The sequence below is a fragment of the Pseudopodoces humilis genome, chromosome 16 (genome assembly GCF_049639895.1).
Source record: "Pseudopodoces humilis isolate 2021_Gansu_Grassland_sample_001 chromosome 16, ASM4963989v1, whole genome shotgun sequence".
In the NCBI taxonomy this organism is placed as follows: Eukaryota; Metazoa; Chordata; class Aves; order Passeriformes; family Paridae; genus Pseudopodoces; species Pseudopodoces humilis.
In genome coordinates this window covers 16,411,175-16,437,759 of record NC_142215.1, presented here as the reverse complement: position 1 = coordinate 16,437,759, position 26,585 = coordinate 16,411,175, and the positions used below count along the sequence as shown (strand labels likewise).

Sequence of the window (26,585 nt, the reverse complement as noted above, 5' to 3'; positions counted from 1 at the left end):
CTGCTAAGACCTCCGTGAGCAAAATGCGCTCTGAAGTACAAACCCAGGTGAACTGATAGCTTTGTATACTTCCAGAATTTCCAGAATTATGAATGCAAATCAAAGCACTGTCCTTCAAAAATCAAGCATAGTTGAACCACAAGGCAGGCAGCTGATTGCATAGTCAGAGAGACTAACACCACCCATTTTACTCTTAACTCACAATGGCACCTGTGTAGGCATCTTATCATAAAAGAGGTGACACTGCACCTTTCAAGAAGCCCTCTCTGGTGCTCCATCACTGTCAATTTGTAACTTTAGTGGCATTTACCACAGTGCTCTTAACAGGGCTTAAGGGCTGTTGTCACTAACAGACAAAGCTGATTCTCCACCAGAGCACTGAAATATCATCTGTGGGTTACACGGCTGAAATGTATGTCCACTGTCACAGCAAGGCCATCAACTCCTTGCTGGACAAGACACTGTGAAGATGCCTTCACTGGCTGTTGCCACTCCACTGGGAACTGTGTAGTGAGGTGCTTTCAGGGATAACTATCACTCAGGCACAAATACCACACTTGTAAACACTACACTGGAAGTTGTCTTGTCAGTAAGGTTAGAATCTCCTCTGTTTAGAAAGGAAACAAAGTATCTCTCAGTTTCCTTCTAATTAGCTTAAAGATGAAGTCAAGAGCAGTAAGTAAATACAGTAAAAGCTGAGGCTCTAAATGGGCAGTAAATACAAAGATATCAACCTGGAGGGTGCAGAAGTAGCCTGGCAACCTCAGACACCACACGCTGTCTGGTGTGGCTAATCAGAGCTCTTGAAACTCAAACAAGCAACCAAAAAAGCATAACCTTTCATTTCATCAGTTAGAACACAAGGAACTGAACACTGTACAGCACTAAACATTGTTTATTCTGTTTGCAAGCACACACAGACAACTAAAATGCAACAACTCTCCCACAACCCCCTGCCCTAAGAAAAGCCCTGCTCAACCACTGTGGCTGTATACACACACACCACATGTGCTGGTAAGCAAATATAGCTTAAAAACCTTCAAGAATCTCAGAAAAATTCACTGCATTTATCTGCAGCATGCACTACTAAGTTGTACAAACAAACTACTTGGGGAAAAAAAATCCCCACAGCAAAACAAAGATGAGCCAGGACAAGTTTTGAAAGGTTACTAAGAGAGCAGGCTGTAATTATTAGTAAGCATTAATAGATACTAATCTCAGCTCACGATTTATAATCACACAGCAACAGCATCTCTTTTGGTAAGAACCCAGCAAGGAAGTTCTCTCAGGCAAAATATTTGGGTCTAATTAAGAGTTGTTTATAGGACAATCAGCTTATTAGCAATTGAACTTCAGCTTGATTTTTTAAGTCAAAAGGCCTATTTGCAAACTAACTTGATGGTATGTATCTTCAAGAGGAAGTATGAATTACAAGGAACTACAGGAGGAATGTCACTGTCCCAAACAGAGCTGAAACAGCTTTAAGGTAAGATAAGAAAGAGCTTGATTGGAGTTAGTTGTAACAGAGCAATCACAAGCTGCAGGAGCAAGAGCCTTCACTATGGCTCAGTCAATGACACATCTTTGAAGAAGCCTTCCAGACTTCTTTTCCTGTTTTGCAAGAACAGTGGAAGAGAATACCAAAACCAAAAGCAAGAGTTTCTGTAGGAATCAGAAGAGAATCACATCCTTTGGCTAGGTTCCACTCCCAGAGTCCTTGGGAGGACAGTAGTAAATGTATGTATGCACAGACTAGGACTAAAATGGTATCTGATGTCATCAAGTGAACCATGTAAACTATTACATGCAATTCCTCTCTGAATCTTTCAATACTGCTTGTTGGAAGTTCCATGAAGAGGCAGATTATCCAGGATCAGATGCTGAATCAAGTCCACCAGAACAATTCACTTAATGACATTTCTTCAACCTTTGCTTTACATGGTTTTATGCATTGGAACTACTCCACAGGCAGCTGAGCTGGATTCTTGAAACAAAATGCAGCATGTTAGAAGCCAAGACACTGGACACTGCCTAAGGTAAGTAAGAATACCTGTGAATGTGTTTTTTGGAACTTGAGCTATTACTGTCTTATTCTCCTACAGCAATCAGACTAAATCAGCTTTAAAAAACCGAAGTATACAAAAGAAGTAAGAGGTACAACCCATATAAATTCAAACAGCTCAACAGATTGGGGTTTTTTCTCCATCAGCATCATGTAAGTTCACTACAACAAAGCCAAGCACTACTTAAATCTAAATTATAATTTATTCAGTTATGTTTCTACCCCTTTAAACACTCAGGTTTCTATCCCATCTACTGTAGTACCATCCTGAAAATTTTTCTTCACAAGCTATCACAATTTGGTATCAACATGAGATTAACTCTATTTTTTTAATAAATTACCATTCTTTATTAATTTTAATGTCATGGAGATAGAAAAGGGTTTACAGAAAAATAATAAAAAATAAAAAGCCCTGCATGTCATGTGAAGACAGTAATTGCAATCCAGCAGACATCCCTCATCAGAAAGGTGGTCACATGGAACTGGCAATGCTGGAAAACCCAGGCAACAGTTTATACACAGTCTGCAATTCACACGGTGCCATGCCAAAGAGAAAAACAGCAGATCATGCAATCTCCCTCCAATGGGTTTAAATAGCTACTAAAAAATCCTTTTCTTACTTTTCCAACCTCCACCAACTTCTTGAGATTTACCATACAGACACAGTTTACCACACACACATTACCAGTCACAGTTTACAATTTTTAGAATACTAATGCTTTGGCTGATGCTATTGCAGCAAGATTCAATGACCTTAGTGCATGCTTCCTTCATTTTCTGATGCCAGTACCAGAACAGAGAGGGAAGGAACAACAAGGTGTCTCAAAGTTTAACCATTTCACATCATCTCAAAGGCTGAGTTCCAGCTCTAAACATTTTTTTTTAACCCCAGTTCAGGCAGAGATGTCAGACTCTGCTTCTTGATTACTAAATTATTTTTTATTAAAAAAAGAACACTTCTTCCAAAAGAAGAAACAAACAGGGAATGGCTAATCTAAAGAGTTTGAACAACTAATAGGGGATAAAAAAAAAAAAAAAAGAGTAGCTGAGGAGAGGAAAAAGACCCATAGCTATAGACTGCAGAAAGCTCAGTTACTGCCAGAATTACCAACACTAATGAAAACAGAAAAGCTGAGCAAGAACAGCGTGCTTGCACCCATCAAATCAACATCTCTGTCACAGGCACAAAAAAGGACAAGACGAGACGGAGCTCCAGCTTTAGGAGTACTCCATACCCCCAAGGTAAAAGCTCACAACTTTATAACAACAATAAGGAAGGACAGAAATCAGAAGCTGGTGTAATCCTTATAAAAATTTATGAACAGGGTTAAGTTCGAGAAAAATCTATATTTTTGAAGGGAACAGGAATGAACCCCAAAACATCCACTGCTTCTACAGCAGAGACAGAGGAAGAAAAACCATGAAACACGGCTGAACTTCTATCAGGGTGTAACAGTTCGCGTAAACATTACATGTCAATTAGATTTTACTCAGTCTAGTGCACTGCTACACACTGTGTGCTACACTGAAGTCAAACCTCATCCTACACCAAATGTGCCCAGAAATAGCACATCTTACCAATAAACTCAAAGTCAGCTTGGCAAACTTCAAATGGTTGAAGCTAAATTCATATATTCTGTTATTGCTCTTAGCAAAGCCTACTTCAAGATGTACCTAAAACACCTCCATTTAACCTTGTCCTTAGACATATTTGATACAAACTGGCATGTTGCTTAATTATAGGCTGCTTTGAAAGTTCGCTGAAGACATTTTTCAAACATGGAAAACTGCACAACAAAATTCCATTAGTGATCCTTCAGTATTTCAAGCACCATTTCCAGATGAGCAGTCAAAGCCAGAGACACATTCAGAACAGTAATGTGGACAAGGTCAAAGTAACTCCAACAGATTAAGAACATGGGGTGAGATTTATCAACATTTTGCCCAAAGCCAATTTTACCACTCAGTGATATTCTCTTCTGAGAGCATGACAGTACAGAAATGCGAATGTATCTGTGAAATTATTCTAGTAAAGATTTTTCCTTGTTCTTTTTGTCACCTCTTATTCAGATGAAAGAGTTAAGTCATCATCTTAGGTATTTATTTCATACCAATGAAAGGCATGGCCCTTTTTCCTAAGGCTTAGAGAAATCACTTATTACATGATCATATCCTCTAGTCTCCCTGGCAACTGTTTCAAAGCAGTCAATATCTGTCATAGCCAGGTTCTTCTCCAGGCTGTTAATTACAATATTTATTTGGCACTTCAATATTCATACATCACATTTAGTTTTCAGCTCAGTTTCTCTCTTCATAAATACAGTCACAGAAGTATATATTTCACATACTCTCTAAGGGAAATTTTATACTAATACATACAAGCTTTTAAATTACTATAGGTTTTATGCAATTATATGCGCAACAAAGAAAATTAAATAGGACCTTACCTCAAAATTAAACTTCATTTAATAGAAAATAAGTTTGTCTGAAAGTACTGTTTGATCACATGGAAGGTTTCCAGCAACCAAGTCTGTAACACAAAATACAAACAACTTACTTACCCCCAGTTCAATAATTTATATTTTTCAAATACCTTCTCTGTCAACACACTGGAAAGAAAACAACTCAGGAAGTTGTAAGTTTCCTTTTCCCTTCAGAAGTCAGAATATGCATGCAAAAATGTCTTTGCATTCAAGAAAATAGATTTCAGTCCAGGCTTCTAAATTACTCACACATAAGAGTTCATAATAATTGAATTAATGATCTTTGACAGGTAAACACTTTTAAATTGCCCAGTCAATTAAGTCAACAAGTCTGGGTGTTAACATAAATTAAACTATCACACTGAGCTCTCAAAACCATTTATTTTGCATTAACTGTGCTTTTCCATGATTTATTGTCCCCGTGTGGAATAACAGTCTAAAGCACCACAACTCGGGCCACTCTTTGGACAATGTCCCTTCTGAAAGTATAGTACAAAAAAAAAAAAAGTTTTGCTTTTAAAAGCAAACTTTCAAGGCTTTGGCTGTTTTGAGGAGGTGGGTTTTCTTGTTTAGAGATCTTCAGGCTTTGTTTATTAGACTTTGTTTTCTTTTCCTCCCCTAGGTTTCTTAGGATCATTTGTCAGTTTTTACTCTAAACAAAAGCTAATATATCATAATGGTTTAATAATCATGAGGCTGGGCAAACCAGTCTGCACACAAGCCATTTAGCAATTCTGAACCCCCACAGTGCTCTGAAATAAACACCAGCTTCTCTCCCAGCATCTCGAAACCCCTCCAGGCACAATATTATCCAGACCTAGGACTTGCTGCTAGCAAAGCCTTGTGTTCCATGTGTGCAGTTATGGATGGCTCTCATCCCATTTTTATATCTTCTGCACAACCTAAAAATTCAAATGAAGTTCTGATCCCCAGAAGCTATCAGAATTTTAAACCAGTTCATGCATCAATTTAGAAAGACAAGGATGTTAAAGAATAAAGATAGGCTTTCATTCAGCTACATAGCAGGGAATACCCACAGCAACAAAAGAATTCTTGCAAATTTTAACCAACCAAAGCTGGCAAAACAGTTCTGAATGAAACAAATTTATCACTGAATGTTTTTCTTGTCTTGGTTGGTTAGAAAAGTGGCTTTTTGCTTTCAATGGACTTTTAGGCAACATTAGCTCTATGCCAACACAACTGTTAACTGCAGGTTTACAGATTTAATGCAGGCTAGAGTAAATGCAGTACACTTAAGACAATTATTTCAGCATCCAATTGAGCCCCTGCACTAAAATTGGCAATGCAGTAGTTTGCTACTTTGAAATTTAGATCCCTGATCACACTCATCCAACTTTTCAGTGCCTGCCAAGTCTCCAGTAAGGTGCAAACAACACACAATTACATCTAATTAAAGGTATGTCAGCAGCAGGCACCTGATGCGTTTCCCACTAAAATAAAAGGTCAGGATAAAATCAAGTTCAGCACACAGAATATCTGTGTATCTGATACATTCTCTTAGGTGGCTGTATCAGTGTATAAGGGATTGATCTACGTGGTAAGTATCTGTATTACAGTAAAATGCCAAATTCCTGCTCAGTACAGCCCACGAAGTCACCAGCCACCCTAATTCCTGGACATCACTATGTCCTTCTCCATAACTGCATATATTTTGAAGTTCTAAAATTTGTATCAAGTGCAGTTGAGAAGTAGTTTTGTCACTTGCAACTGCTACCTGTCTTGGTTCTTAGTCCTTTATTAACAAAGACACCAGAAGCCCTTTCAAGTCCCCATGTTCTGTAAGCACAAAGCACCAGCCAGAAGCATCTTCAGCTCTATTCAGAACCACCATCAATGAAGGCTGACACTTTCTGGACTTGTATCAAAAACTGAATGCCTGTAGAACAAACCACATCTAGGAAAGAACAAAACCAGATGTAGCAGAGAATGAAGTGACCATCCCAATATTGCTTCTTTCTAGCTGCACCACACAAAGGCCCCCAGATAAATTTTCCAATTCAATACATGTTGTTACCATCATGATGATTTAAACAGTTGTGAAACTGCTTTGAAATTGGCTCTTTTCAAATGCAGTTCCGAAACAGAATCATTGCTTAAAAGAAAATAAAAAATTTAAAAAAAAAAATCAAGCAAACACAACAAAACTCCCAATAGCTTGTTTTTTCCAGGCTGTACGCCAAACATGGGTATCTAGAAATCTATTTTTCTGTAGTTTATCAGGAGGGTATATGTACTTAAGTGTTAATGAGACTAAGTACTTAAGTATTAACTTAAGTTAATACGTAAGTATTAATGAGACTAAGAAGAAAGGAGGTAAGGCAACTGCTGTCTTAGCAGTTTACATCAAGGGATGAAACAACACAATTTATTTGCACATATATTATCAGAGTAACTCAGTGAATAGAATACCATGCTTCAAAATAAAATCTGCTATTTAAAATTAAGTTAAGTCATCAGAATACTTAAAAGTAGAAATATGAATATATCTTGTGGAGTCTGAGAAAAAATTTGCTTGTACTATGATTGATATATATATATATATCTTAAGACTAGCTGGAACAAATGTGAATGAAACAACATTCATTTTTCAAGTGGGTTAATTAGTGCTGAAGCAGCCATATATTTTTTTACTTATCAATAGGGAAATAGACCCTAAAAAAAAACCTATTAATCACTGTTTTTTTATTCTATTGTCCTCACTTCCTGGAATGTAGTCAGAGATGGAACTAGACTGCCCAGAAGCCCAGTCAGCAAAGCAGCTGCCCTGAACCTGGGATTTGTTTACAATTCTGTTGGAGGGTGGGAGCAATGAGTGCATAAAGCACCTAATTCCAGAAGTTTACACAGGGCTTTCTGAATATTTGGAGAATTTCTTAGCAGTAGGCCCCTGGCTCCCCTCTCCTTTTTCCTTAGCTGCAGCTACGTTTCTGTGAAATGCTTTTGGTTCAAATACTAGTGATGTTATTTACAGCACAAGAAAACTGAATAAAGAAAAGCACTGAAGTAGAATGTACTTTCTCAATTCTACTGCAGATTCCTACACTATGAATTAGAAGTAAATTACAGTTTTGCCTTTATTGATATTTCCTGGGTATTCTCTAAATTCTTGGTGGTAACAGTTTAATTCAGTAGCATTTGGATTTCAGGCTCACTGAGATGAAACAAATTCCAGCATCATCTCATACTACATTTTCTGAACATGGAAGATATTTCTGCCCATGTATTTCCTTTTGGTTTATGATGCGTGTTTATTCTATGCTGTGTTTTGTGGGCTGTTCCTTCTTGTTTGTGCTTCTTTTGATTGTGTGGGTTTAGGTTTTGGGTTTTTTTTAACCATAACCAAATCCAAATCTATGGTCCATGACACAGGGACATGTGAAACATATGTTTGGCATTTACCACCCCTTTACTGTAGCACCTCTGCTAAATGAATCTGCTAATAGTTTAGTATTTTAAAGCTATAGACAGGGAAATAGACATAATAGCTACATACAGTTATACAGACATATAGCTATAGACAGCTACTTTGGGATATTGGGAAGTTTAGTTTAGGACATCTGGAACACTGAGAAGTATAGTTCTATGATCAAGTTCCAAATTATGTTCCTTGTACATAGTAAAGATATTGAATGGCTGCTCCAGACTGGTACTAATTCAGATATTCTGTAGTGGGACTTCTTTAAATTCCTTTTCCTACTTACCCGTCTTTGTTACTTGCTTCAAGACTGCATCATAAATGATCTCAATTCACCTAGTAGAAGGTCTTCAGCATTTAGGCAAATTTGACAACCCCCCCATATGAAACTATACTCTCAAATGTAATCCTTCCCTACTTGAAACAAAATGTTATTCCTTAAAAACTGTGAAGTTTTTTAAAGTGGTAGTGCAAGCCAGACTTTCTGGGAACCTCAGAGATGGTGGTGGCTCATCCCTGCACGCACTGGTCTGCCAAAACTCAGCTTTCAGCCCCTCAGGACCTATTATTGCTTCAGTCTTATCAGGTCTTAACTACTGTTTTTCAGCTATCAATCCTTACAACAACCTGCACATCTGGGATAATAGTTTTGAGAAAGTCTGACAAGGTAGAACAAACAAGGACCTTCCGCTTTTATATTATCCTCATTACCTCAGTAGACTGAAGAGCTTCCTTTTAAAGAGCAATGGTTTGTAAAGTTTCTGTATCTTTACACCAAGTTGTTAAACACTTAATTTAGGCAACACATTAACTATCCCCACAAGGAAACACAGTGAACCACAAATATACTAAATAGTTAAAGTGCATGTTAGCATATAAATTTGTGATGTATGGAGTGAGAAAGTATTTTGAATTCAAACCAGAACGATACAAAACAAATTCCTTTCTGTTAGCATACCAACAAAACTTTGATGGACCACACCAGTCTGCATTACAGAGAATCTCCAAACAAACAAACAGCACCAGTTCTAGATGTCCTGAGAACAAAACCTGGTCACCAAACGAAATGCAGCTACATTGAGGTGTGGGAGGAAGTGATTCCGGGCCAACTCTATATACATACACGTATATACATATATGTTGTTACTTTACACATGCAAGCACTCATGGCCTTTACAGAGCTCATCATGACCTTAGCTAGCTGTTCTCCAACTCCATCATATCAGCACACTTTGCATTTTCAACACAGTCAAGGTGAGAAGTTTCCAACAGGAGCAAGTCTATTGCAGAGATACACCCCATGGTTCATCCCAAGTTCAAAACCACATCAGCACTTGGGAAAAAACAGAATTTCAGAACTCTAGGAAACATGGAGAACATCCAATAAACTATTTCTGGGTGAAATAAAGGCCAAGGTACACCTTGTTGATTTTCTTGTATGCTTGAAGCTTATGTTCTCCCAGTACCATGACTCGGTATCAAGGCTCCTATGCAGAATTTCAACATTAACCATGATTTCTAAACTAGTTTCAAATACATTTCCCTCTCCAAGTACCAGCCATTTATGCAAGTGAGTGAAGACACATCAAACGGATGAAGAAGCTGAGTGTCCACCTCCTGCATTCACTTCTCGAAGGAGGAACATGTCTTTTGATGTGACTGGGAAGGGGAATTAAAAAGGCAGCTATAATCACTACTACTTATTAGTGTTCCTCAGCAACTGAGAATTTAGTATGGTTACAGACTGCACACATTACTGGTTCACTACACCAAAAATGCATAAAGCAGTTCCTTTTCTGCCTGATTTGCCTTGGAGGACATTTAGTTAACATTTCAGAAAGAAACAGCACTTCTTTAACTATGCAGCTGCCAAATCAATTCTTTCTGATTCAAATATGCTTTGAATTTCATAAGATCTTTCCACAGACATAAATCTTTCAGTCCCAAGCACTTCCTGTCATTTTAATTACTTCCCTTCAAGTCCCCTAAAGAACAAAAATGATGCTTTGCAGTGTTCACAGACAGGATGAACAGCACTTACTGTGTCCTAGGGGAGAACACTGTCAGGAAGGGCTTTTTAAGTGGGGGGAGGAGGAGAGGCAATGCTGGAAAACACATACCTAAGAAATACATACTGTAAATACTCAATTGAAATTGAAAACATGAGAAAACCTCAACCTCCTTCTCACTCCCCCCTCCCAGTAAAAGGAGGAGAGATGCCTTTTCTTGACAGACTGAGCTTTCCAAGCACTTGAGTGAGGTTGGAGAACACAAAATAATCCTTTTCAAGCTGCTTCCCCTACTTCTAGATATGTGGTGGTCTTAGATTAAGGGCTTTATTCAATAGGGTAAGGAGCAAGCAAATCTCCATCACACTTGTGCACTGACATGGTCTTGAACCAAGTCAGACCCTCAGCTGTGGACACAGATTGTCAAATCCCAAGTAATGTCCTTTCAAATCACCCCCATCCTGGAGATGCTTCCATTTCAAATCTCCTGCTGCACTATGGTTTACCTTGAAGTTACCTCCTGTAAACCAGCCCAGACTCCCATAATCCTGTTGCAAAGACATTTAAATCAGGTCACCCTGAGGCAGTTTGCTAAAGAGAAAGCATGTTTGCCTTCATGTCAACTAAGCTACTTAAACACTGCAAAAAACCTTCAAGTACTCAATCTCAGTCCCTCAAAGCTGGTTTCAGTTGTGTAAGGCAATTTTAAGGCAGGTAGACCTGCAAAACTGAGGCTGCAGATGGAGACAGTGCCCTTTACCTGCCACTGAGAAGTGGAGCTAGCATGGTTGCCCTGTACAGCTGCAGGATTTCATGGCTAAAAATAAAAAAAAAAAAAAACCAACCACTCAACCTCAACCAATACTCCCCCCAATCCCCCCAAATGCAAAAAGAATTAAAACAGAACTACTCCACATTGTCAGCAACACATCAAAGCATCTGTATGGAAGAATGAACTGACTTCCAGCACTTTGAATAACAGAGATCCCAAAGAGATCTATTTTCACTGATTTTCCATTCATTGCCCTGGAGTTGAAGCCAAAAAGAGCCCAACTAAATCAAGCAATTTTCCTATCTGGTCTTTTTGAAACACTCTAACATCAGTGTGCACAGAATGAAGGCTTTAGAAAGGAACAGGTAAAACATTGCATTCTTAGCTCCAGTCAGCATATTGCATTTCAGTATTTTCACAATAACATACAGTTGATATCCAAAGTTAATTCAAAAAGTTTTTTTGTACATTGTCTGCCCAAGGGACTGATTCCACTGCATTCAAAAAGCACATCTGAAGTGTTTATTGCTTCCAGATTTTGAAAGGAGAAATTACTGTTATAACTCAGCTGAGTTGTCTTAACAGCTCTGCTAAAATCTCTTTGGTTTTCATCCCAAAGTCTCACTTCAGAAAATACATGTTTCCTGTGTATTTATTTTCTAGGCATACAAAGCCCATATTCAATATTTCAGCAGAAAAATACATTTAACAAGAAAGATGAATGCAGCCCAACACTTACAGTGCAGGCAACTTGAAACACATAGCAAGGTTTTGGGACTAAACAACACTGCCTAACCTTCTTCCCAATCTCTGCCAAAAAGCCAAAACACTACATTCAGAATTTGCAGTAAAAGCAAAATTTGATAATCATGACCTGTGTCCAATTCTGTCTGCATTTTATGGTTTTATCAGATCAAGTTAGCACATAGGTGACCTCAGTGCTGCAGACATGTGAATTATGTCACACGAGAAGAGCAACAGCCAATCCAGGCAGACTCCAACTCATGATAAATGAAACTGATGTGCAACATTCAGACCTGGAGATCCAGTAATGCAACAGCTCAGCTACAGATTGAACCCAGCAATCAGAGAACAGGCACTTAACAGAGACGCAAAAAACACCTGAAACTTCTGCCCAGAGAGCTTTTGCTGTGAAAAGGCACAGATCTTGAAATTAAAAGAGTCTACCAAGAATGCAAGTGACTATTTAATGCAACAACTAAAATACCTGCTCAGTAATCCTCATTTTGGTCACAGATCACAGGAATGCATGAACCAACATCAGGGAAATTATTAGCATATTATACATAAGCCATTTTGGATGAACAGAGACAGAGACATGTCCATTATTTCTGGTGAAATAATGCAACTGTACTTTGGTAGATAGCATTTAACATGTCAACAGGCCAAGTGGCAATATCAGAATTCAACTTGCATCTTTACTGCCGTGTTTCTAAATCTGTGGTTCAGATACTAAATAGGTTTATTATAACAACTTTATACTTCAGGTGATAGATTCCACTTCTGTCATAGTACACTCTGGAAGCAAAGCTTCTGACTTGTCTGAAAATTCAGAGCAGCCCAACTCAGAGCTGAGTTCTGGATTTACTTTCACTCCAGCTGCTCTTGTGAATGATTAACACTCAAGTCTTCTACAACTATGTGTTGCTGGCTCCTTGCATAGCACTTAGCTGTACAAGCAGATGGACAACAAGCTCTTGGAAGCAATTCTGCCAAGAATGTCCCAGCCAAATGCTCTTTTTGGACTGGAATGGGGAGCAGCATGTGGGAAGTACCACACTTCTGGTTGACATGTTTGCCACTTGGAATGTTGCCCTGAACCGGCAACTGGCAAATATTTACAGAGGAAAATTTTCTTGGTTAGAAAGTGACAGGGGACACACCAGACTGAGGGCATGGAGGATGACAGATCAAGTCTTGTATTCAGAAGCAGCACTGTAGGATCAAACAGAGACTAACTGCCTCATGATGTTAGTTTAGCTTCAGGAAACACACAAAACAAGCAGAGGAGCAAAGTTTTAGCAATGTAAAATACTCAATTCCACAATATCCAACTCTTCTGAAATATTTCTGAACTGCTGGAGGGGAGAGGTTCCCTCTCAGGGAAAAGACCAAGAATCTGAAGAAAATCTGAAGAAATCTCCATGATTCCCTAGAACTTAGCCAGTGCATTTGAGAAAGGCTTATCTATTCTGGCATTGTTTCTACCTCCTTGTATCTTTGCAGCTGCACAGAAATCTATGAAGGTGCAGAGTATTAGCCTCTGATTGCAAAAGTCCATAGGAGCATGGACCCAGAAATGAAGGCTTAAAAAAATTCAGGTAACAGAAAAGACTTTCTCACAACAACCAGATGGTTGGGAAAGTAAAACAACCTTAGTGTGGACAGTCTATGTCTCTGAGCTTTTATGCCTTCTGTACAAAGGACACATGCACCTGACGTGACTGAATTACTTTAATTAATTATGATACTGAAATTCTAGTCACAGGGAAAGCAGGCAGGAAAAAAAAACGGGGAAAAAACAGAAATGAAGGTTTTCTCATTTCTTTCTTCCAGTATTTTCCCTAGACATGGGTATGTATAATGTTAACAATCCTAACCTTTTTGTAACACAGGCAGCAGAGAGAATGTTCAGAAAATGCTAAGACAAGAAAAGTCTCCTGATAAGTAATACTGACACATGAAACAAGAGTTGAGAGGAAATGCCCCTGTACAAAGGAAATGTGTATACAGGTGCTGTACAACTATCACAGAGTAGATTTTTAAAGCAACAAAATCAAATTTTACAACAAAATCAAGATAACAGAAAAAACAAACAGCTGTATCTGCAGAACCTTCTGCCTTGACATCTGTGCTCCAGTTGAACTGACAGGTCATTGCTGCACAAAACCTTCACAGAAATCAGGCTTTGGGGAAGAGAGGGACACCTAGCCATGCTCACGTGCCCAATGGCTGCAATTTTAAGACAATAAAAGATATTCTTAAGAATTTCAGAGATGGAAGTAGCTGCAAAGAGGGTCAGTGCAAAAACAACCAGGATTGTGGCAACTTGGGGGATGGTTTTCACCTCAGGGGAGCCAAATGTACCCTCACAAAAACACAGTAGCTTTCTTCAGTGTCATGGGGTGGTTTATAATTCACCCAGAAACTTCTGTACTCTCTAGTTAAAGTCCAGTTTCTCTAAAGTTTTCATCTTCAAGTTGCAAAGGAGTTTTTTTTCCCCCTTTAACTTCCATTTCTGGCAGCAACTGCTCCACGATAGTTTTCCAATTCCCCCTACCAGGCACTTCTTTGAAACAACCAAGTTTTTGGACATGTTCCAAGGCATCTCTCATTCTCCACAGAGATTTAGAAGCACTCCCAGCTTCCCCACTGGTCCAAGAAACAAGCAGTTGTTCTGTCATGTGGTCCATTTTCACTATTTTCATGAAAGCAGTCACTCCTCTGAGGACCAGAGTAAGCTCTCAGCCTTTAAAAGTGACAATTACAGCAGAGATGCCAAAGCCCTGACCCACCCTTTGAAGAAGACACCACATGTGCAGCCACACAATTCTCCCTATGCACAATGCAGCTGAATGCTCCAAGTGGCACCAGTGAAAACTTACTGAAGTTACATTGTACCTCCAGATCTTCCTCTGCGGCAGCAAAAGCCCTGCTTTAGTCCAGTTGTCCAGAACAAACTTCCACTGTAATTCCAGGGCTTTATTTCACACAAGGCATTGTGCACAGCAATGTGAGCTGGAGAATGAGAAGACACTGTCAACAAGCAAAGCACATTTCAGCCACATGGTCAAATTCCAGTTGTGACCTTATTCCAATACACTGCAGTGGGGTGATAAGAGCCAACAATACTTGAATTTAGCCCAGAGGGACAAAAAAAAATAATAAATCCATGTTTCTGTGGTTATGAATTGTAAAATCTAAATTTTCAAAGGTCTCAGCTCCAAATTAAATATTCACACAAAAAGAAACTTCCAATAATGAGACAGTTTCCAGAAAAGTTCAGGGGCTACATGATTCAGTCCCCTAAGGACTCTGCCTTCCCACACAAGCTGTAAATTTGAATGATACTCAGAATAGGTTTTTTTCTGTCTTTTCTGTAACTAGAATTTGTAGACACTTATGTTAGAATGCTCATCAACAAGTAGCCAAATTTCCAAACAAAACTAAACTTTAAAAACAGAAGTAGTGATTCCAAGACAATTAGTTACTGTACTATTTGATAACTTGCTAAAGATAACTGGAAATTGGAGTTCTTTTTCTAGACAACCAGACATCCTGGTATTGATCTTAAATTTATTTCTACTGAATGTCTAGTGTTAGATTAGAATAAAGACTGACTTAAGGAGTTCTCTGTTGGAAAACTGTTTGCAAGGGTTGTTTTGATGTTAGTTCAAGGTTGGGGGGGGAATTTCTTTTTTTTAAATCAAACTGTAGTGAAGGTAACTCTGTCTTACAAAAATACTTCTGAAGAATCTGGGTATATGTACATTGTACTTCACTTAGCAGTTTAATTCTGGATGCACAATGTAAGGTGTGGCAGACCACATGCATGCTCAGAGAGTTAACTGGTAAATCAGATATAATTTCAGTTAATTTGACAGATACGCTGTTTAAAGCCACAGTTGAATCTCTTCTGACTGTAGCATGGTTTATTTCATACAAAGCTTTCCACTGTCTCGCTTCATCCAGTCTAAGATCAGCCTACAGAAAAGGAATTTACAAAATGAAGCAGAGAAAAGGTGAGTATGTACATTTTTTTAGCACTACTATCCAAGAGAGCACTTTGGGGATGCTAAATGACAGCCTAGCCAAGTGGAAGGAAAAGTAAAACAGATTCTAATCCTGGAGTTTCACATACAGTTGTGAGTATGACAAAAAGGCAGACAAACACTAAAATCTAGACCATGAAACACCACCTTAGTTACATGCATAGAGTTTTTGGAAAGACAAAAGTGCTTACAGTCAATGAACCAAAGCTCACTGATTCTTCCCTAGCATTCTCAAAGAAAAAATGCTGTCCTTCCAAACAATATGAACAACCAGTAAGCAAAAGAGGCAACCAATTTACATCAGGCTCTCCATATGGGATGATTTCCGAACCTGAAACCTGTTTACTACTTGTAATTTTCCTCAATCATCTGAGTTTTAAAGTATTCCTAGCAACATTCAACTGTTTATGTTCATAATTTCTAGCCCACCTGATAATCAAACTTGACTACCAATAGCTTTATTCACGATTATTTATCCATTGAGTGAAAGATCAAAACCAACTTACACATGCCATAAGAGGAAGCTGGCATCCTATTCCCTTCCTGTTTGCTGCCTCAGAGAGCTGATGTAATTTCTCATGTCTACCCACAATTTCTTATAAACATCCATAACTTGACTAGAACGATCTAGAAAAAGGCCTGACTGCCAAGTCCATTTTTGGAACATTAGTTTGCAACCAACATATCTGAGAACATCTGCAATGCAGAAAAATCCAATCAAGTGCAGAGCTTGCTGTCACACCACTGAAGGTCATTTATGCTCTTGATGTGATCCCACAGGTTTCATCTGTAAAATGCAGTTTCCAAAGCTGCCTCTTTCTGGCTGTGTCTCTTCTCACTTTATGCAACATGCTCAGTCAGGAGAATCCTGCATGAAAACTGCTATGGTTTAAAAACCAAGCAAAATCCAGCCATGGTAGGTAATTTCTTACCTCTGGAATACAATACCAGTTCAACTATAGAAAGTTAATAGTTAAAACTTGAACAAAGAAAAGAGGCCAAACACCAATTTCTTTCATTTCAGCACTTGCATACTATACAATGCAATGAAATTCGATTGCAGCCACTCAGGCTTTCTTAGGTCATTATTTCTACTTTATGCCACATTTCTTATGGCAAGACAAAATTTAACTGCTTAATCAGCATGCAAATTTTTATGCAATAATTATACAGGAATCTTCACCAACCATGTGTTTCTCCATTAACATTCAATTAACACATTCCACTATGGATGCTTCAGTACAATTTCAACCATTTCTGCCATCAAATTGAATAGATTATGTCATTACACGACAATTATGACAGCCTACAACTTATACTCAGACACCTTGTTACTTAAGCAGCTCCACAGTCCCCACAAACTAAACATTACCCTTTAGCCTAAATTGATTTGCTTCACATTAACTTCATCATACCATCTCCTATTCCCCTAGTAGTACAGGACATTCAGGAGAATGTGCAAATAAATTAAAATTTAATTACACTACCACATGAAAAATAACTGTTTACACGGTATTATAAAAAAATATCAAAGTCCTTCTTATTTTCAAACTCTAGATTGCAAATGCTGGACTTCTGGGCTCTGCTCTAAGGGTATATTTAGTGCTGATATACTGCTCACATCTCAGATTACACTATTTAAATCTAAAAGGCAACGCATGTGTTCAAGAGAACTGTTAAGAGTAAACATGGAAAGTTCCTGTGGACTAGGTTAAGCCTTATAGAGATACAAAATCAGGCATTACAGGGGAGAACTTGGACATCTTGTCTGTCACATTTTTCAGCCTTCCAAGGTGTCTGTACTTATTCCTCAGCTCAAAATGGGAAGAGAGTAATTGCTTTCCCTTTTCCCACCAGGCTGAGACATAAACAAGGCCACCACACTCTCCATAAGGCCCAGATAAAAGCTAAGTCCTGTGGTTTCCAAGCCCTTTACCCTTGAAGGATAACCAACCACACAAACCACAAGAGGAAAAGGACCAGAAAGCGTTTCTTTTGTACAGCCAAGCGATGAAATCTTTCACAGCCTTGCACAGGTGCTTGATAGCTTGAGACTGCTTAAATGCCTCACTTCTCTGCATATGGAGAGGAATAACAGTGCCCCTTCCAAAGCAAATATACAGCCTTTAAAAGGACCAGTAATGACTGTGCAACCTGAAGACCAGACGGTAGAAAACAGCAGGCTGAAGGGGAAGATAAAGAGAAGGGCTTGGCAGCAATTCCTCCTTCCATGCAGTACTTCTGAAAAAACTGCAGCATTCACATGTGGTGATAAGAAGCTTGAGAGACACAACCACAGGAGGCTGAACACCTGGGAAACCATTTGTGGCTCTCCAAAACAATTGCCTTATGCAAGTCAATCCCCTGCAGAGCTACAGCTTTTGCTGCCCTATCACCAGAGCCCCTGTCCCTCATGTTAGGGAAAACTCACCCCTTTGCTGACACAGGCTCAGAGCCCAGATTTTCAGTTGAACCAACCTCACTTGGATGCAATGGGAAGAAATACAGCACCTCACTTGTACCTAAATGAATGTTAGCAGTATTAAGCAGACCCTAACTGGGTTTAATTCCTTACCAAAAGACCGACCTCAACCACATGCATGGCACCTTTAATTACTACCAACTCTAAGTAACAACTGAAAAATTACAGAGTATAGAACACAATTTACAATATCTGAAAATGGGAAAGAGAAAAAAATTACTTAAAAGTAACAAAAAAATGACAAAGTTGTCATATTAAAGAAGCTTGACCTTTATGACATCATTCCCTTCGGAGCCCTCTGCAGCAGGCAGGCAAAAAGCCAAGTCAGTAAATTCAGACTGCAAAAAAGAGAAAGCTGACAGCATGTAGGTGATGACCAAGTGAAGTGTGCTAAACAAGGAAGCAATAGTGCACACTGAAGACAAGGACCACAACAGTTGCAGTGGTTTGTAGAAAAAGAGGTTGCAGAGGCAGCTACAGCATTAGAAGAATTAAAGCATCAAACGAAGACTGAGACAACCCAACATCTCTCCTTCCAGTTAACTCAATTTACCTCAAACAAAATTCTTGTTTAATGATGATCTAAGTATGAACTTCAGCAGTTAAAAAAAATTTACATTAGAGCAACAACTGCAATGAAAATGCAGGGTTTATTTTGTTGATTTTTTTTTTTCCCTGCATAAATGGAAGGATGGCTGAACTCCTCTTAAACTGAACAGAAGCTCACAATAATGAAATCAAGATTCAGATATAACTTGACAGTGACAAATCTGTACCGACAAGTTTGCAGACACCTTTCTTTTAACCACATTCCCTGGAGGAAAAGAGTCTGAGTAAAATCCTCAGATGGCTTGAAAGGGTCAAAGTAAACAGTTAAAAACCAATGGGTCACCTCCCACCACCAAATGTAAACTGAGTGAATGTAAATCCTGCTGAATTTTCTATCTGGTGAAGACTGAATCTGATCCCCCAGTGCTTCTAATAATGAAGAAAAGCTGCAAACACTTATTTCCTCCTACTTTTCATCGTTCAGCTCAACCAGTGACAGCCAAGCACCAGTGCTGGACCTTTAGATCAACAGACCTTTACAGTTTTAACTTCTTAGTTATTCTGAAAGTAACCCAAGTGTATCATCAAAGTCATAGGAACACTGGGAGAAGTGCTACAGTCAGGGAAATTTGATTAAAGAATTTTTACACAATCAATGCAAAATTAATTTGTCAGAAATTGTATATATTGGTTTTCCATAGCACTAATGCATCTTTGATTTTTTTTTTTTCTATTTACTTCCCTGGCCACCTTCTAAATGAGCACATGTTACCCTGCTGACACCACTCATGAACTTCAAATTATTTGACCCATTAGAAGACAACAGCAACACACTTCAAAGCACTTCACAGAAAAAATACCAAAATGTTCAAGAGAGTATCCCCTAGCCCATACTGCCATTTCTCATGGAATCCATACACAATTCAACTCTCTCTGATTTCTTGTTGAAGCTCTAAGATGTCTTTATCCTGGCCCTGGATGGAGTTCTGTGCTAACAGCCATGCAATAGAAACACTGAAGACAGGGTGTATGGCACATGAAATAAGGAAATGTGTGGCCACAAGGAAGTTACAGCAAGCTCTTCACTGTGTTCTGTATTGAAGGGTATTTTTCAGAGGAACTCAGTTTACAGTAGTGACCACTTGATTCTTTCCAACCTGTAACTCAACAGGCTTTGTGGCCTATTTCTCCACAGATTTTTTGGTCCCACACTCCAAGCAAGTCATAACATCATCACTGTGTCACCTATTTAACTTTCCCTAGAAAAAAAACCCCACTTTTATTGTTCTTCCCACCTAAAATAGGTCTCTTCAGATCCCAAGCAAAAGTAGGTTGGAAGGAATTTTATTTCAGATATTCTGGCAAGAGTATTACAGAAGAAAGACAAACAGGATGCCAATGTACATCCCAGTGATGAAAGCACTCTCTGGAACTAGCCCCTCTTAGGTCTAAATGTGCAATTAAAATTCAGTCTGGTATTTTATAATCCACTTCAAAACGAGAGATACCTAATCATTTAGTGAAAGCAGAATAATTCAAATAAACTCATCACACAACACCTGCATACATAATTGCTAAACAGGAAGCTTTCTTTGTTTTGCCTAATGCCTTAATAAAGTACATACTGCATTTCTGAAGTGGCAGCATTTTTAAATCCCAACTGCAAAATAAAATTAAGATTCCAAGTAAACAGCAGTAATCTACTCCTCAATTTGCACTGAGCTTTCTTGCAAGAACCTTACAAAAGCATACACTAGCTTGTTTACCCAGGCAGGGAAAGCTTTTTTGATGACCAACAACATCCATGGTTATGATGCAGAGGCTGTTCTAGATTTAGGGTTTTCTGAAAGTTTCCCAAGACTGTTTAAGGATCTGACCATGGCAACTGTTTATAAAGTTCCCACCCATCAAAAAAGAGTTGTGCAAGTATGAAAACAACTCCTAACCTGCAGAGCAAGTTTTCACAGCTTTTGCCCTCTTGAGCTGCTGCCTCACACACAAAGCAAGGCATCACTGACCTTGCAGAAGGCTGAGAACCTGGTCCTGGCCCAGCAATCGAGGCTGCTGACAAAGGGGACAAAACAGCTCCTGCTCCAGAGCTCCTTTACACATGGCAAAGTTTGTTCTGTAAGCTTAAAGGGAATATGCATAAGACACTCCCACTTCTTGAAAATCTTTGAAGTCTTGAGTATTAAATTTCACTAATATGGTCTTTATCTTACGTAATTTCACGCAGCAGCTTTTTTCTACAATGTTGGGCACTTCAGCTCAAAAAAGAATAACTTTAACTCAGTTCCCACCTCTTATCTAAATAAGATCTTTCTTTAAAGCACCCTTGATGAAAAGACTACAAATCATAGATGGGTGTAATTCCTTTCAACCATTTCAAATACCAGTCAATGACCACCTGAATACTGGAAGCTGTTCTAAGTGTTCATCTCTTAGCTGCATTTCTAATTCCTATATACCTCATATTTCAGGAAAAGAACTATGTTGTAATAATAGCTGTTGTTGTAATGTTGTAATGATAGACAATATAAAACCAGATTTTTCACTCTACACTATGTATCATGATTTGGTACTATAGCTCCAGAATACCTGGTGGCTCCTCAGACTTTTGGGTGCTATTATTTTACTGCCCCTCAAATACTTAAGCTTTCCTTCTGCCTCCCCTTAGCTATTAAATGTATCTTGTCCATTTCTTTAACTTGGTCAAAGCAGATATTTTAAACTCAATATTTCTTTACACATTTTCAAAAAATATTTAACTTCTCATCCATTTATGTATGAAGACAGCAGCTTTTGACACATCCTGAAATTAATTAGCTAGAACTGCTTATCTATTTATTTGAAGTATAGAAAGCATATACAAGGAAAAGTACTTGGTAGAACAGAATATTTCAACTGAAATTCTCTCACTCTTTCCTACTTCTCAGGAAACAGGCTTTCTCTATAAGCCAGATCTCATAAAACATCAGAAAACTCTCCAGATAAAATAGAGTTGACTGATAAGATATGCCCTGATTACGAAGTAGCACTTAAGTTCAAAGTCATATTCAAAGTCATAAACTGGACTGTTTTTCTTTGAGAACAACACATAAATAAACTAAGGGAGAAAAAGCAGTGAGGTAGACAACTCTGGAATAACAGAGTAACAGGAATAGGAACAAGAATTCTGCTAAAACATGGCCAGGTGCATAAGGCCCTCCGACTATCTAGAAGGTTCAGTGAAAATGAACCAGTGTGCACAGAGTTCAGTTAAAATGCATACCATTTTGTACCTGATTTAACTGTGACTTTTTAAATACTAAAACAAGAATAATGCCTTAGCTTTAACTTCAGGACAAATATTTCAAGGCCTATTCCAAGGGGTCTTTCCCTACTGCTAGAAAATGCAGTAGGGGAAGACCCCTTGGTTGGAACACCCCTTCAGCTTTACAGTCAGCAGCAATTTCTTCCAAGCTTTACATTTCCTCAAATATGAGCTGACACATCTTTCTAAAACTCATAGTACTGAAGTTTTCTTTATTAGACTGCTTAAACTAGCTCTGCATCTTGGATTACATTATTTTGTGAGCAGTTCTTTCTTACTAAAGTAACCTTTAGAATCATCTTTGAACTATGGGATCTATCAGCACAAAAATATTAAACCAAAAATTGCACATTTTGTAGTTGTTAACATCCAGTCACCAACTATCTGCAAAAAACTATGCTTGGCAGCAGGGGACAAATACATAACCTGAGGCTGTAGTAGGTTTTCGAAGAAGCTGAACAACAACATACTGGCAAAGGTCCTGGAACTCAATCTGAACAGAAGTCAAGGACGCTTGGGCAACACTGTGGGGTTGGTGACACAGCAGGAGCCCTAACTAAAACGAAGAATTTTTCAGCTGCCACTTCAATGCTGCCCAAGATGAGGCCTCACCAGCCAAAAAGCCAAGTTGGGAAGTTCTGCCTGAACAGTAATTTTATTGTTGGACTGACAATGAAGTGGAGATCAGCTACATTTGGGTCTGTCACACTCAACATTTCCCTCTCTGTAGGAGAGGCCATTTTATTATACTCTGTCCTCCTCCTTAAAAGCTAGCATATAATTAAGCCTATTTAAATAAATTAACCTTGGAACTTTAAGTGTTATTTACATATATACATAGTGAGATAAGAAAGTAAACTATGCTTTTTCTTCACTGTTTTCAAATCTGGAATAGAAGAGGAAAAACTTCATGGCAATTGCTGTGACCATTGCTGTATACATAGTAGCAGCCCCCAATACCTGGTAAGTATCTGCTGGGAAATAAGCAGCTGAGCCAATATTTAGGGATGAAAATTGCAGGTAAATCTGAGTGTTCACACTTCAACTCAGTATCAAACTCAAGTTAGTATTCAGACAATTAAATATAACTAATACTAGGAATCAACTGTATTGACAGAAGAAAGCCATGCCAGTGGAGACAGGAAGGGTGGTGGGAGAAGAAAATTAGTTTTATTTACACTTGAATGTTCTTGTGCCCAAAAATGGCCTCAAACAAAATACTGGGGAAGCTAAATTACCATGCCAATCTTCATTAAAAGAGAAAAAAAACCCACAAAAAATTAAAAAATCAAAACACTTGTCACATGATGAAGCCATAGCTTTCAGAGCAAGATAACTGATGAAGACATCAATAGATTCTCTCAAAAGGAGATGTGCAGTTTCCTATCACATTTGAATCACATTTTGACTGAAGTGTTTTCATGTTTCTGCCTCCTCTCATAGTAAATTGAGGTGACAATAAAAAAAATAATCTAGCATTCCCTTTGCTGAACCATGATAGTATGAAATCCTGGCAGCAAAATCCAGGGTTTTTTTCAGTTCAGGTGCTTCTCTAGAACCCAATTATTGCAACATGACAGATGTTTGGAATAGTATGCAGTCTTTATTATGGCACTCCCACTAAGGAAAACCTAATTAATTGCTCAAAAAAACCCCACCCCAAACCTTCTTGTTTTTCATTGGTTACTGAAATAATAGTTGTAATGAAAACATTCTCTTCATTTTCCATTCCTTACAGATAACACCATTTCCTCCAGAGTAGTTGTTTAAATATGATATGCCTTGTCTTATCCACAACTTTGCAACAACAAAACAAAGCAGAAAGCAGCAAAGGCACTCAGCTAGTCCCCTGAGGCTGCTGATTAGGGACCCAGCACCTGAAATAAGAGATGCAGTGATACATTCAGCTGTTCATCATAGAAAACACACATTGGTGGTTGCACAGTGTGCATGTGCCTAAACCAGAAAGGCATTTTAGCATACCTGCTAAAGCTCCAGATACAAAGGTGGCCAAGGGGAGAACAAGAAAAAGGCAAAAGAACTCCCTAGGCATGAGATCAGTGGGGAAATCAAGTCAGCTGCTTCAGTTCCTGAAGCCAGCACAGACATCTGGGCAGAAATACATCTCTTGTCAGAAATGCCACCTAACAAGTCATTCCCTGGGCATTTAGAAAGAATGATGCTCAGACTACAAGACTTGTTTCCAAACTAAGAAACTGTAACAAAACGTACTACAACACAAATCTTTCTATGTATTTAGCATGTGCCAGTACACAAATAACTCCTGTGAATAATTCACATGAAACAACACATACACATGATGTCCTGTCAAAGACAAAAGTTACTTGAAGCAAACTCCAGGCTGTCAAATTAAATCTGATCATACTGTTATTTTGAATATTTTATAGTGCTCCTCCTCCTGTTGATACAATTTTATAGGTTATGCAGTCAACTATTCTCCCTAAGACAGAAAGACTCTAAAGATAAATACATTAAGAGAATTTTTTGCTCTTTCTTACATTTAATATTTTAAGGGATGCAGATGTAAAATATGTTCTAAGACAGCAGTGCCTAAACTCTGATTACTGATCAGCTACATATACTAACCTCTAAAGGCCAAGTACAAAATAAATGCTGACACTGGCCACTTGTTTTGTCAGGTTTTTTAAAGCACATGCAATATCACTCTGACTGGTGGCACCTGGCTTTGAGGTATGCAGAGCATTAAATGCCAGTAAAATATTCCCCCATACCATTGTACTTACTGGTTCCTTCCTGCCAATCTGGGATCTCTGAATAATGGAACAGGTCTACAGGACAGTCTAGCAGCAAGCAAGGCTTAGACATTAATTCACATTAGAGTATGTGAGGAGAAAAACACTTTAAACACTTGACCTAAGCTAAGAGGTTTGGGAAAGAAACAACCTGTCATGACACTGCTTTTCAAAATGACAGACACACCAAGCCAAATAACAGAAAAACCTGAACAACTTGACTTGTGGCAGCAAAGCAACCACGTTTCAGTCCTTCAGAGTAAAGTTAATAACAAACTAGGGCAGCTCAAATTGCAGAACTGAGCTGGAATGACCTGACAGCAGCAACTGGTGTCCAAACACACGAGCTACAGCAAACCTACAGCGTTCGACCCATGCTTCCAAGAAAGTTCATATTAGAGACGTGTGGAGAAGAAAGAAACTCTTGATAGATCATTTTAACATTTGCAGTGTCACCATTTCTATCACCCAACACTTGCTTATAGACAAGGTATCTTGAAAATTAAGATATCTGATAAAACATTACAGTGAATCAGTGACACTTCAAGCAGTGACTAACTGCTTCTGAATCCAGTTTCTCCTTAAATGCCAAAGTCATTTGTCCTCACTGGCATCTATGAACCTGAAGGCCACAATCCAAAGCTGTCAAAACCTACAATATTTTTGCCAAATAATAACAGAGAACCTTTCAGAAATGCCAAGTTTTACATATTCCTAAAAATCCCATATTTCATTCTCATGCGACTCATCAATTCAGCATTGACATATTTAGGCTAAACTTCACACAGCAAACTAAGCAAAGAAATTACACTCGAGCCAATAAAGCAGTAAATATTGCAATCCAAAAAAGATTTTTGGTCTTCATGAGTGTTAAAATATTGATGCTAAAATGTTAATTTGAGAAGAAATGTATCTTCTACAATTAAAGTGCTTCTTCTTGGACCTCATCTCCCTTTCAAATCACCAAAACTGACATTATGCAAGCCTAACAAATCTTCCTTACTTTAATACCTGCCCCTGAAACTCATAATATACTCACAAAGTTTAAAAAATTACAATGTTTAAGCAGGACTTAGAAGCTGCTTATGGTGTTGTCTAGTGATGCAAATACCAAAGCAACTCCACATATGCATGCAGACACACAAGATACACAGCTACCCTTTGCTCCTAACTGGTTTTGTTACTCCCAACCTCAGCAATGAACATGCCACTACAGTGTGTTGTTAGAGGCTGCAAGCATTAGGGTATATTTTTACTAATGCTTTATATAACAGATTTTTAAAACTATATTTAAATGTGGTTTTAAAGAAAGAACACACATCAGAACATGAGTAAGGTGTTTTGCCATTTATTTCAAGCGCTTCCTTTCCACAAAATACAAGAACCACAGCCCTCTAAGAGAAAGCAATATGAGCAAAGAAATAGGCTTGCCCTTTCAAGCTGTCATATACACAAGATTTCTTTTCTTCTCATTTCAGGCACAGTAGTGTTTCACCATTAACAGCTTCACATGATTCAATAGAGCCCAAAGGAACACACAAGGCACACAAATTGGCACATGGGCACTGTTTCAATACATATTGTGGCACCTCTAACTCCAAACTAAAAAACTCTCTAAAACTCTAACTAAAAAATAAAATAATAAAAAAAATATTTGTACCAGAGCAACATTACCTGCTTATGACCTCAAGTACCCAGCTTTTGGAATGCAACTACATTTTTTGCAGCACACTGAGGGCAGGAAGTCACAGTACACTCATTGTAAGACACGGCTTTAATCAAAATAGAAAGCCATGAATGGGGTTTGACAGCAGGGGAATCCCCTTGCTCTTTACTGCTATTTATAACTGAAGGCAAGTAAGGTCATTTCCAATTTAACAGGCAGTTCTTAAAGCAACCTTTTCTGCAGGGA

The 26,585-nt window shown here is 38.4% G+C and overlaps 1 protein-coding gene across 12 annotated transcripts in view; it reads right to left on the bottom strand.

Annotated features, from left to right (window-relative positions):
• The window catches only part of TLN2 (talin 2), a 133,412-nt gene that overhangs the window by 90,205 nt on the left and 16,622 nt on the right, over positions 1-26,585 (bottom strand). For 6 of the 12 annotated variants that reach the window (XM_088062932.1, XM_088062935.1, XM_088062933.1 and 3 more), the window contains 2 exons: positions 14,389-14,521; positions 4,510-4,592 (listed from right to left, as the gene is read on the bottom strand). The exons of 3 other annotated variants lie outside the window; for them this stretch is intronic. The gene's annotated coding sequence lies outside the window, so the exon portion shown is untranslated. The remainder of the gene's footprint in view (positions 1-4,509; positions 4,593-14,388; positions 14,522-26,585) is intronic. 3 more of the 12 variants (XM_014251204.2, XM_014251206.2, XM_014251205.2) reach the window with 3 other exon arrangements.